General features: G+C 48.1%; 2 long non-coding RNA genes across 2 annotated transcripts in view; both read right to left on the reverse strand.

Annotated features, from left to right (window-relative positions):
• Positions 1 to 3,057: 3,057 nt before the first annotated feature.
• LOC148092832 (uncharacterized) lies at positions 3,058 to 5,272 on the reverse strand. Its single transcript, XR_015714792.1, has 3 exons — positions 5,021 to 5,272; positions 3,386 to 3,555; positions 3,058 to 3,217 (listed from the first exon to the last, which is right to left on the reverse strand). It is a non-coding gene; the product is annotated as an uncharacterized LOC148092832 (long non-coding RNA).
• Positions 5,273 to 7,300: 2,028 nt separating this feature from the next.
• The window catches only part of LOC107538081 (uncharacterized), a 28,468-nt gene continuing 22,851 nt past the window's right edge, over positions 7,301 to 12,917 (reverse strand). The window contains exons 4-5 of the long non-coding RNA XR_001603286.2: positions 8,455 to 8,679; positions 7,301 to 7,517 (exon numbers count right to left, since the gene is read on the reverse strand). This is a non-coding gene — a long non-coding RNA (uncharacterized LOC107538081). The remainder of the gene's footprint in view (positions 7,518 to 8,454; positions 8,680 to 12,917) is intronic.

Raw genomic sequence — 12,917 nt, forward strand, 5'->3', positions numbered from 1 at the left:
AGATTTTGTACGATTCCATCTATACAAAATATCTAGAAAAGGCAAAGTCACAGAGACGGGACGTAGGCTAGTGGTTGCCTGGAGCTGGGGGTGGGCATGAGGATTAGCGGTAAACAAGTACAAGAAACCTTACTGGGATGACAGAGTACCCTAAAACTGAGTTGTGGGGTGAGAATGTATGTGATACAGTAAAAAAATCAATATTAGGTCTTCATCCCCGCTTCTTGGCACACGGCTCCTAAACCCTTGGAATCTCCAGAGTGATAAGAGTAGGTTTGTATGTTAACAAGATGACTCATGATGGGGGCAGATAGCTTCAGGACGAGAGCTGGTGGCCAGAAAGACCAAGGCAGGATTAGAGGATTGGGACTTTCAGCCCAAACCCCTGACTTCTGGAGTAGGAACAGGGGCTGGAGGGTGAGTCAGTCACCATTGGCCAGTGAGTTAGTCAATTGTGTCTATGCAATGAGAACCCCCATAAAAAGTCCACAATGAGAGGGTGCAAGGAGCTTCCCTGGTTGGTGAACATGTTAAGGCGCTGGGAGGGTGACATACCCAGAATGCACATGGAAGCTCTACACCCCTCCCACATACCTTGTCCCATGCATCTCTTCCACTTGGCTGTGCCTGTGTTATATACTTTATAATAAACAAGCAAGTGTAAGTAAAGCACTTTCCTGAGTTCTGAGTCATTCTAGTGAACTATCAAACCTGCGGAGGGGCCTTAGCCGGTTTTGCTCAGTGGTTAGAGCATCGGCCCGCAGACTGAAGGGTCCGGGGTTCAATTCTGGCCAAGAGCATGTACCTCGGTTACAGGCTCAATTCCCAGCCCTGGTTGGGGCACATTGCAGGAGGCAACAAATCTGTGTGTTTCTCTCACATCGATGTTTCTCTCTCTCTCTTTCCCCTTGCCCTTTCATTTTCTCTGAAAAGCAATGGAAAAAATATCCCCAGGTCAGGATTTTTTTAAAAACCCTGCAGAAGGGGTTGTGAGAACCCCCAATTTATACCTGGTCAGTCAGAAGCACAGGTGACAATCTGGGACTGGCCTCTGAAATTAGGGGCAGTCTTATGGGACTGAGCCCTTAAGTCTATGGGCTCCACACTAATTCTGGGTACTTAGCATGAGAACTGAATTGAATCATAGGATACCAGCTGGTGTCTGGAGAGTTGGAAAATTGGTTGGTGTAGGGGAAAAAAACAAACATTTGTGTCAGAAGTGTGAGTAAAAACAGATCATTACACAACTTAGTAAAATTACTGAAAACCAAGGATAGTACACTTAAAATGGGTGGATTTTATGGTATGTAAATTATATCTCAATAAAATTGTTTAAAAAGGTAAAGCTGCAAAAGAAATAGACAAATTAAATGAGGTGCTGTGCCTGCTGCTCCAGAATGCGATGTTCAGTAACTCAGCTACCTGTATTAGCAGGAAGTCCAGACTACCTCCTGAAGATACTCCAATGCCTTGTACTTTTATTAGTGTCGGGAGGGATGGGTCAGTCCTGCTCACACTCATCTCCAAGAAGGAATTAGATGCAAGCTCTTTAAGACCAGGAATGACTACATGGGGAACCCCACTCCTCCAACATGTACCCCCAAAGCCTCCCAGACTTCCACTACATCATGGACCAAACCCCTGCCTGCAAATTCCCAGGGCACAGAGCTCCCACAGCTCGGCCTCCTTTCCAGCAACCTAAACCCTGAGTCCTTTCACCCACTATGTAGGTTGCCAGGTAAAATAGAGGATGTCCAGTCCAATTTGAGTTTCAGATAAACAACCTATACTTTTTCAATATAAATATATCCCAAATATTGAATGGGACATATTTATAATAAAAAATTATTCGCCATTGATTTTGTTTTGCAACCCTACATAGGGAACAAATAAGAGGATTTAAATGAGATTTTTTTTTTTAATTTATCTTTATTGTTGAAAACATTACAGATATCCCCCTTTTTCCCCCCATTGATTCCCTCTACCTGCATCCACCCCCCCACCCCAGGCCTCCACCACACTTCTGCTAGGTCATTCTTCATTTCTGACTGGTCATTTTTCATAGTTTCCATATCTTTTTTCATGCTGTTGAGCACCCTTACCATCAGTATTCTAAACTCTATATCGGATAGATTGCTTATCTCCATTTCATTTAGCTCTTTTTCTGGAGACTTCTCTTGTTCTTTCATCTGGGGCTTGTTTTTCTATCTCCCCATTTTGGCTGCCTATTTGAGTTTGTTTCTATGTATTAGGTAGGCCTGCTAGGACACTCAGTCTTTTTGGAAGGTCTCTGGTGCAGGCCAATGTCAGATGCTGTTTGTACCCTGGCCTTGAGTGCCCTGTCTGGAGCTATCAACAACCCTCAACTTGAGGTCCCCTCTGTTGGGGATGGGTGCATTTAGACAGGATCAAGGTGCATACCAAAGTCTGCTTTTCCAAGGCCCAGGTCCAGAAGCAGATCAGGCAAAGAGTCAAAGCACTCTGAGGTCTGCCTCTGCCTGCAGGCTGAGTAATCTGATTCTCTTCCTGAGCCTCAGGCTGTAGAAACTCCACAGGGTAAGGGGAGAAGTTTTCCAGCCGGGTGGGGCAATTGCTTACCCCTCAGGCAAAAGCTGCTTGGAAGGTAAATGTCTGCCTCTGCACTATGGGGAAACTACTCAGCACAGGAAATCAGAAGGGTGCCCTCTGAGCTCTGTCTCCAGAGCCCAGAGCCCTAGGTTCTCCTCACACAGCTCCAGCCCACTCCGCCCTCCTTCTGCTGGAGCCCAAGGTGAGTGGCTGCACACGAAACTTTGTGTGTTGTCTCTTTAAGAGGGTGCCTGCATTTCCAGCCTTCTCTCCCTGGCAGACAGAAACCCGGCTGCTTTTCACAGCCAGATGTTAGGTGGGCACCTTTCTCAGCTCTGGTGCTCTGGCCTGGGCAGCCCAGCCAAGGGTTTAGGCCCCAGAGTCCTCAGTGGGAACCCCCACAGCTGAGATCTCCCTCCTGACCTTCAGCTGCCGCCTGTGGGAGCCCAGCCAGCCCTCTCGCCTCCGTACTTCCTTCCAGTTCCTATGCCGTCTCCCCTTTTCCTCCTTGGTTATGAGGGTGCTCTCCAGCTCGTCTTCAGTTGCAGTTGATTATTCAGGATGGTTTTTCTGCATTTTAGTTGTAATTCCAGTTTGGTCTGGGGAGAGTGTCAGTGTAGCTTCCACTCAGTCCACTGCCATCTTTAATCTAAATGAGATATATTTTTATTTGTTAAATCCAGCAACCCTACCCCCATAGCTATTTCATTTCCTGGGGCTCTTTCTCTTCCCCACTCCTGGATCTCTGTGGGAGCCCCAACCCATATACAAAGCAGGTCATCCCAGCTAAATCCCAGGGAAAGGCAGTTCTGTTAACCTTTTCCTTCCAGAAGGCTCCAGGGCTTCTTATGCCAGTCGGCCCTCCTGCCTTTGAACTTCACATTGCAAAGGTCCGGGCAGCTTTGCTGAGTCCAACAAAACTCCGCTACCTGTTTTCCTCCATGCACAGGGCACTTCCTCACATCACGTTGGTGTAACCAAGAGGAACTGCAGAGAACAAAGAGCAGCTGTAACTTTTTCTGAGCTTCTGTCACTCTGTCTTTGCCCAAGCCCCGCACTCTGCTCGGGAAGGGCCTGTAGCACTAATACGCAGTGTCTAAAGCACCTTCACTGCGCGTGCTGTGACGTCAGGGGCAGGAGAGAGAGGTAACGTTCACCGAGTGCCCACTGTGCTCTGGGCACTGTCCCACGTGCTGTAAGTGCACTAATGTATTTAACTTAATGTTTATTTCATTCCCTTCACACCCTTGGAAGTAGACACTTTCTCCCTCCTTTTATAAGTAAGAAAATGGAGGTGCAGAGTGAGTAAGTAACCAGGCCAAAGACGGGCAACTCGGGAGTGGCCATGCTCTGTGCCCAAGTCCTGAGACCCAACCACTGACTGACCGAAAACTGGCCCAGGAAGCACATGTCATCCTTTAGTAAAGAGCTTGTGTTATGGAATCAGAATGAGGGCCTGCAGACCTTGAGTCTACTGCCCACCAGCTAAGTGTCATCCCAGACCTCATCCCAAACCGCCACTGCTTCCTGGGACCTGGCGCCGTCACTGTGCTAACCATGACACACAGCTCTGAATGGCTGTCCCTGTCTCCTTTCATTTCACCTCAGCTCCAAACCCACAGAAATCATTCTTATTTCTTCGATGCTCATATTGAGGTTCAGAGAGGCAAGTAACTTGGCCAGAGTCACACAGCTAGCAAGGGGCGATGCCAAGACTAGCACCCGGTCGGAGCCAGAGCCGAGCTGTCTCCACCTTGGCACAAGAATGTGACTCATAAGCCAGGGCTGGGAAAACCTCTCAGTCGTTCCATAATAAAAAAATAAATTATTAAAGGATTTGAATGCTTAAACCATTGTCAAAAGGAAAAGCTAGCATTTGTTTAAAAAAGAAAGTTATCAGGCCTCACAGTCTAAAATGTTTGACTGTCCAAGAGCAATTTTGATAAAATGGACAGGCCTCTTTTCATGCAGAAATCTAAACCTCTGAAAAGAAAAAAACACACAGGCTGTCTGGCTTTACATTTCTATGACTGGATCATTATTAACTAACTTCTCAGTACACCAAAAAAATTAATCGAATTAAATGGAACACACAGTGATTGCTGCCGCCTGGGAAAAATACCTTAATAATTATACATTCTCCTGCAAAACACAAGGTCAGACTGTCCTACCCAGTGAAACTGTCGCATTAGCCATTAAGCCAGCAAAATTTCTGTTTTCAGTGTTTCGAGCAGTTTCCGAAGCTGCTCTGAGCGTGGGTGCCTGCCTTGTCTGCGCCCTGTACTTGTGTGCAGGGAGCACACCACCCAGACAGGTACAGGCCACTGGATCAGGAGAGTCCTTTCAGAGCAAAGATGCTAAATCTGAAACACACTGTCCCTTTGTCATTTGGAACCTGCAGCTTCTCCTTCTTATCAAGGGCCCACAGAGAGCTGCCTGAAGCAAAACTTACCATCTGAAAGAGTTAACGCCACCCTTAGGATCCACTTGTAGTCATGTGTGGGACACTCGGGGATCCCTGGGCTTTTGTGTACCAAATCCTCATTTTTGTGTTTTTATCTGAAAGCCCTGGCTGAAATTCCTCATGTCTTAGAGGCAAGGCGAGGGGTCCCCTCCTGGGATTTATCCACAAATAACACTTGGCTGAGTTGAGGGGTACAGGGACAGGAGGCTGGGTTCTCATCCAGGGTCACACAGCAGGTTCTGTGACCCTGGGCAGCTGGATGACCCTGGTCTCAGTTTTCCTGTCTGTAAAATGGAAAGGTTGAATTTCATCAGCAGCTCTTGAGTTCTGAGGTGCTCTGGGGACACAAAAGCAAGGTTATCAAAACCCCCATCCCTGCACCAATTCTGTGTTTTATCTGCTAGGCTGAAAAAATACTGAACACAGCTCTATCTAATAATCTAAAAATACCTACATAGCACCCACTACACGCCATGTGCTGTCCTGAGGACTTTGTATGTTAACGTATGCAGTCCTCACCCCAATTCAGGGAGATAAGTTACTCCCAGTGTCTCCACTTGACAGAGGAGAAGCTGAGAGCCAGAGAGGTTAGGTTTCCAGTGAGGGACTGGAGGCCCCTGGAGAAGAACCAGAGCTCCAGCCCTAAGCCTGGGGTCCTAACCAAGATTCTCTGCCTCTCCTGAAATGTCAGGTTTCATGTGAAGAACAGTTTGTACCAGCTTTTTTAAAAATAAAAATAAAAATTTAACCACTAAGCTACCCACAACAAAATGCGATTTTCTACCCCAGACTAGCCAAAATAGAAAAAATGAATTGCATCCTATGTTGCCCAGCACAGGGTCACAGGGACCCTCTGTGGGTAGAGTGTGCACTGGCAGACTTCAGGGAGCAGAGTTTGGCTCCATCTGCCAAAATTTCAGTGTGCCCACTCTTGTATCTGCCCCCCAGGAAAAAAGGACAGGTGCGTAAAGAGACACCTATGAAACAATTCATCCCAGCCATGCTCTGAGCAGTGAAAATTTGGAAACAACCTAAACAGGAACGACAAGGGCGTGCTTGGATGACCTCCGACACAGCAGCGCTGTGAAACACCCACAGCATTCATAAGAAATGTGAGCTAGCATGAAAGAGCTGCAAAAGAAGCGAAAAAACCCAGGTTACAGAAAAAGGCCAACAGTGCTACCATTTCTGTTAAAACGCACATGTAGAAAAACTAAGTGATTCTACATGTCTTTATGAGTATAAAAACTAGTTCTAAAAAGTCTAAAAATATATACACTGTGCAAATTCGGGTAATTACTCCTGAGGTGGGCAAGAAATACAGCCCAAATCCCACCTGTAATTGCACAGGTGCCCTCAGGTGGCTTCCAGTGGCACTTTCTCAGGTGTGTATATAGCGAGGCAATGATGTCTCACTGAACCTTATTGAAGATCTTTGAAATATCATGATCTCTCCCCACAGCAGACACAAAGCCACCAAGATTTATGTGACTTCTCTAAGTCACATAACACACACAACCTATCAAAGAGAGGATTCTGTCTAACCCATCAGTGGGTGCAAGCAGGGTGGGTGTCCCTGGGCAGGGACAGGGCTAGGCATCGGGGATCTTGTTAGTCACCTATACTGGGTGCCCACCATGGGATCTGGGCGCAGCCAGAAGAGCAAAGGTGGGTCGTCCAGTCTCCACTTAGACGGGGGTTCATGGGCAGTGTCCTGGGTGAGAGCCTCCACAGAGTGATTAAATGGGCCCTTGGACACAGGAAGACAGACATTGTTGTAAACCACTGCAGTGCAAGTGGACCCATACATGGGTTATCTAATGCATTTGATCGACGGTGGTGAGAGGGTCTGTTGTAGTCCTATCAGAGAGTTTTGGGGAGCATTTGTGTTAGTACAGAAAAAATTAAGCAAACAGAAAGAGGCAAATATTTACCCCAGGGAGAAAAATTGTACAGAAAGGCACGCTGCACCCTTCCAGTGTGAATAATATTAATATAATCATATAAAACATACACTGAAGAGGGCTTTAATGAAAATTTGTGACAACCATATTGTAATGGGGTGATGGAGTGAAAAGAATGTTAAATCCTCACCTTCCAGAGTAGAAAGTTCATAGTTAGCATCTAATATTCAAAAATCAAAAATTACAATATGGGCATGTGATTTGGAAATATGGAAATAAATACCAGGGGGAGCGCTAGGCAGAGTCGGGAGCCGTTGTTTCTGGGGGAGCTTGGAGGTGAGAAGGGGTGCAGGACTGCCGCGCTTTGTTGCAGCTTCGTACTGAGAGCTGGTCCTCAGCAGGAGCCCCGCTGAGCTGCGGCTGCTGGTGCTCACGCCCGTGTACTGCCAGCCCCTTGAATCGGCTGCTCCTGGCACTCAGCTCAGCCAGCGGAATGCGAGGGAGCGATGTTCTGCCAAGTGTAGCTCGAAGACTTTAGAAGGTGCCTGCTTTGTGCTCTCTGGAACCCAGATGCCACCCTGCTGGAGAGAAACCACATGGGAGATCATGAGGCAACAGACATAAAAGGAAAGAGGCGGCTTGGGCCTTCCAACCCGATCGAGCCGCTAGATGACTCCAGCTTCAGCTTCCACCTGACTGCAAGTGCCTGAGGGACCCTAAAGGAGATCCGTGAAAGACATCCAGGTGAGCCCAGCTAACTCGAAACACAGGGAGATATGATGGTAAGGTGTCGTCTTCACCCACTAATAATCGGGGTTTTGTTACACAGCAGTAGAAGATCATGACCAAAAATGGCACCTAGATGCGGAATGTTTCCGTGACAAAGCTTAGAACTGGTGCACTGGCTTTGGGACCAGATAGCAGGTGAAGGCCAGAAGGCTTCAGGGAGACAGAGTCTGCAAGAACTGGGAAGGCATCATTACTGGAAGATGAAGAGAAGAGGAGCCATGGTTTTTAGTGGTAGAAAGTTTAGCAACATCTTCACCTGCAATAAGAGAAGAAAAATATATATGTAAGGGCCGCCTTTTGCCTGGCCTCACTGCAGGCGAGCCTGCGTGACCTGTGCATGCGGTAGGCTGCAAAGTGGGCTGCGGGAGGGCTCCTCGGCCGGGCTCAGGGCCTAGGGATGGTAGCCTCTGCCACAGGGAAAACCAGACTCTCATGAGGCCAGGGCAGGGGTTTCTCTGGAGAGGAGACCCCTCTGCCCTGAGACCTGCAACTGGATTTCAGGACAGAACCGAGGCTCCCAAGGAGTGTCTCAAGGTTTGGGAAACTAAATCTCTCCTAGGCCCTTATGCCCAAAGAAAGGGTGACTTCTATGATGTCTCCACTTCCAAGAGCAGAAGAGACTACGTAACGATGGAGGGTTTAACCGAAACGGATGGGCCAGCCGTTTCCACTTTCTCTAGGTTCTGTGCTTTCCGAAGAAGACTCTGAAGGTTTAACTTCCAAACTTACTTCTCCAAGAAAGAAAACAGCCGTCAGTATGACACACTTGGAACGGATTGATCCAGACTTGGCTGTTCATGAGTGAAAATGCCATCCAGCCGTAATGCAGAGGAAATGGTTCTACCGCGGGTCAGAGATGCTGGAGCAAACCCTGTGAGTGTTGTCCCTGTGGGAAGCCTTCGGTCAAGAGTCAAACTTTTTCATACTCCTTGAAATTTCTGGTAGAGACAACCACTATGAAGGTAATGAATCCAAGGGGGAAGAAATCAGTAGCTCATCTCTCACCCAAGAACAAAATTAGTGCCACTGAGACACCCTGTGAATGCGATCAAATGGGAAAAGCTTGGGCAGGAGTCACATCTCATTAGGTGTCATAAGAGTCACACTGGGGAGAAGCCTGAGGAATGTAATCACTGCGGGAAACCTTAACAAAAACTTCATTGTACAGCAAAGATTTCAGACTGGAAAAATCCTCTTGGATGTGACCGAGGTGGAGAAGCCTTCAGTTGGATTCACCCCTCGACAGACACCACCACGGACTCCACGTTGCAAAGGAACCAGCTGAAGGTTCTGAACGTGGGAGGTTCACGCTGGGGGTGCACATCACAGCGAGAGTGGATATTTATTATTTGCAACTGGGTGAGACCCTTGCAGAAAGCAGATACACCATTCAAATTAAGATAATTCAAGTAAGATTTATCCGCAGAGGTGTAATGTATTCAAAAACGTAGACGTAGGGGAACCATGAGGGATATACAGTAACCCAAGGGCCTGAACCCCAAGAGACCATGACGAGCAAAACAGTTAGAGCTGGAGGACAGCCCTGTCGGGTGACTCAGTTGGTTGGAGTGTCATCCTGATACACCAAGGTTGCGGGTTCGATCTCTGGCCAGGGTACTTATAAGAGTCGACCAATGATGCATGGATGGGTGGACAGCAGGCTGCTGTCTCTCTCTCTCTCTCTCTTTTCCTCTCCCTAAGCATGTCCTCAGGTGAGGATTTTTTTTAAATGAGTAAAGAACATGGCAGGCAGTAGATGCTCTCAAAGGCCCTGTTCTAAAAGGCATTTCTATTTCTAATTATTGGCATTTGTGCTTGAATGAAGATGAAAACCCTATTGCTTAACGCAGGAGTTCTGGAGGGAGGTAGTAAAAAATCAGATCTGCCTCGAAAACTAAACTACATCTTCAAACAATCTGAGATTCCCAGGAGAATTCAAGTTTCCAGGAGATCTGGGAGGTGATTCCGGACCGTGAACAACGAAGGCCCTTCTCTTTCTTAGTCAATAACTGGCTTTAGGCCCTGGCCGACGTGGCTCAGTTGGTTGGAGCGTGGTCCTGCACAAGGAGAGGTGGCGGTTCCATGATTCCTGCGCAGGGTACATACCTGCATTGCGGGTTCATATTTCTCTCTCACACCGATGTCTCTCTCTCCCTTTCTCTCTCTAAAATTACTTTCTTAAAAAAGAACTGACTTTTCAAAGGGCCCCCTCCTGCCGAAAGCCTGTGCTTACTGCCCCAGGCACAGATGATCAATGCCTCCTGGCTGCCTTTAGCATTTGTTACATGCAACTCTTAGTTCTTTCATCAAATAAGCAATACATACAAACAGTATGGCACAGCTCTCAAGGACATGGGCCCTGAAATCAGACAAACCTGGGTTCAAGTCCCTGCTAAGTCACCTGTAGGCTGTGTGACCTCAGGTGAGTTAAGCCCAAATACCCTTATAGGAAAAATGGCAATGAAAGTGTTACAGTCCATAGGGTCATGTCATGATATCACTTTTTTCTTAAGTGCAAATATATAGGTAAAAACGTTGGGAATGTGTCTGTCTAAAAAAATGCTTTTGTATATTTTCCATACTGACTATGTATTACTTTAGGAAAAACATAATTGTAATCAGCTAAATAAATAAAACACCCATGTGTTCTTATAGAAAGGCCTAGAAGACTACACACTAAAGGGTTAAGAGCGGTCACATCCACAGGATGGGAATGGTGGGGAGGGAGGAGGTAAGAAAACTTGCACTTTTTGTACATTTGAGTAATGTTTGAATATTCTGGCAAGCACATATACATTATTGCTTTTTTAATTCCAAAAAGATGAAGGGAGGGAGATATAAAAGAAATGAAATTAGCGTCTCTGTCTCTGGGGTCCCGGTGACTAAGGGTATCTGAGGGAACGGCAGCCTTGACCCCGCTGCTTCTGTAACTCAATTTTCAGCAAGGCTGACCATCACTCAGGCCCTTTCTCTCTGAAATGTTCAGCTCTAACAAAATTCCGAGTCTAAGCATGACCATGAGTCACAATTACAGGAAGGTTTTATAAATATTATGTAAAAATTGCCTAAGGTGGCTCGGCTAAAACTTGCGCAAGCAGCAATGATTCACCCAAACCAATTACGGGGCGTGGGAGAGAAGAGCAGAAACCCTTGCAGGTCGCTTGTTAAAATATTTTCCCACATTGCCCATGTCCAGAATGTGTGGATCAATCTTCACTTTCTGGTCAAACATGGTGCCATTTGTCACCATGGCCATGCTCAGCTCCGGCGTTCAAGCTGGTGTGGTGAATGGCTCCCCCCTGCATGCAAGCAAACGTGAGAAACTACATCAGGCCCAATTTTGTAGGGATAATAGAAAAGCCCAGTGGGTAACTGTCTGGAAGCATTTTCCAAGAGAGTTAGATTCGTATCTATGTCCATCCATCTAACTCTTCTCTGCAGTATTTTCAATAAAATCCCACTACATCAGGCTCCACCTGCAGCTTCAGTCCCTCCTCGGACCTTTAACCAGACTCAGCGGCTCGTCTCCCTGCAGAAACCCACGCCCAGTCTCCGAACAGCACACAGGATCAAGCAAGGACCGTCCACGTGCCCCCGAAAGCCAAGACTGCCCCGGGCACTTGGTACTTTCTTCTGTGGCACATTTCACCTGCCTTCCCCAAATTTCAGCAATTTTTGTTTCGCTTTCATGGGGATTACCTGATGGGTTTAGGACTTGTCCTAAAATTGACTGGGCATTTCTAAGGTGCTACCCCTTAAAACTTAAACGAATACTTTAATGTGTGTGTGTGTGTGTGTGCACGCGCGCACACACGCACGCATTTTAATTCTCGCCTGAGGATATTTTTTCCATCACTTTTCAGAGAGAGTCGAAAAGGGAGAGAGAGAAACACTGATGAGAGACACATCAATTGACTGCCTCCTGCACGCACCCAGACCAGGGCTGGGATGCGCTTGCAACTAAGGTATGTGACCTTGGCCAGAATCGAACCCGGGACTCCTTAGTCCATGGGTCAATGCTCTAACCTGAGCCAAACTGGGTAGGGCTTAAATAAACACTCTAGGTGAAAAATGAATATTGATTCCTAAAAGGCAAAAACACCACCCCTTGCTGTGTTAGTCATGACATGCTGGGTTATGCTGCAGAAACAAACAGTCCCAAACTCCCAGTAGCATTACGCGTCAGAAATTCATTTCAAGTCCCCCCAAGCCCAGGCCACCTCTCCAGGGCAGTGGCAGCCCTCTGCAGATCTAGGCCCAAGGCTATGTCCACCTGGTGCCCCACAATTACTAATCAGACAGTAGAGCCCCGGCAAGTGACCGCCTTCACTTCTGAGTGACAACTACGACTTCGGCTCCCATTTCACTGGCTGCAGGAAGTCACATGACCATGCCTGCTTCCCAGGGGACAGAGTGCAGTCCCCCTGTGGGCCAGACGTAGGGCACCAACACTGGCGAGCAGTGCAAATCCTGCCCACGTGCACCACGAGAGGGCAGCCAGCCCACACCCAAGTGAAACAGGGACAAGCGGTGGCACTCACCTCTAGCTCCACGCTGTGCCTGCCGAAGGGAAGCGAGCCCCAGAGAGAGGAGTGCGGGAGAGAGGTACCACCCAAGCCACAGGCCCGAAAAGCAGGCGTTAGGGGCATGGCCACGAGACGCGAAGGACGCTGCTGGGAACAGGGGCCGCACCTGGGGCACCGAGGACCAAGCTGGCCCGAAACCACGTCTGTCGGGGTGTCTGTCAGGTCCTGCCAGGAGCCTGAGGCTGTCCATGCTGCGCTGCCCCCCCTCTGCACGTGAGCAAGGGCGCAGGAGGTCCCTGAGCCGCAGGGCAAGGTGAAGAGCTCCCGAGACTCGGCGGCCGGGTGGGGCCAGGATTCGGAGGAACCTGTAACTTCCAGGCCCGTGTTTTCAACCAGTTCATGACATTTTCTCCCTCTCCCCATTGTCGAAACTGCACCCCCTCTTCACGGGTCTCTGCAAAGCCCAGCCACCTCGGCAAACCTGCCCCGAGTCCCCCACTGACCGTGATCAACTCAGCCCTGTTGTCTGGAGCAGAGATCAAAGTGGGGTACGAGTACCCCAAAGCCTCTGGGGCCAGCCTTAGGGGCGTCAGTTTCCAGGTTCTCAAATCTCCACGAGTTCTTTCTAAATCAGATTTGAGCACGTTCCTGGTGCCCACCCAGAGG

This window comes from Miniopterus natalensis, chromosome 7 (genome assembly GCF_054644295.1).
Source record: "Miniopterus natalensis isolate mMinNat1 chromosome 7, mMinNat1.hap1, whole genome shotgun sequence".
NCBI classification, from domain to species: domain Eukaryota; kingdom Metazoa; phylum Chordata; class Mammalia; order Chiroptera; family Miniopteridae; genus Miniopterus; species Miniopterus natalensis.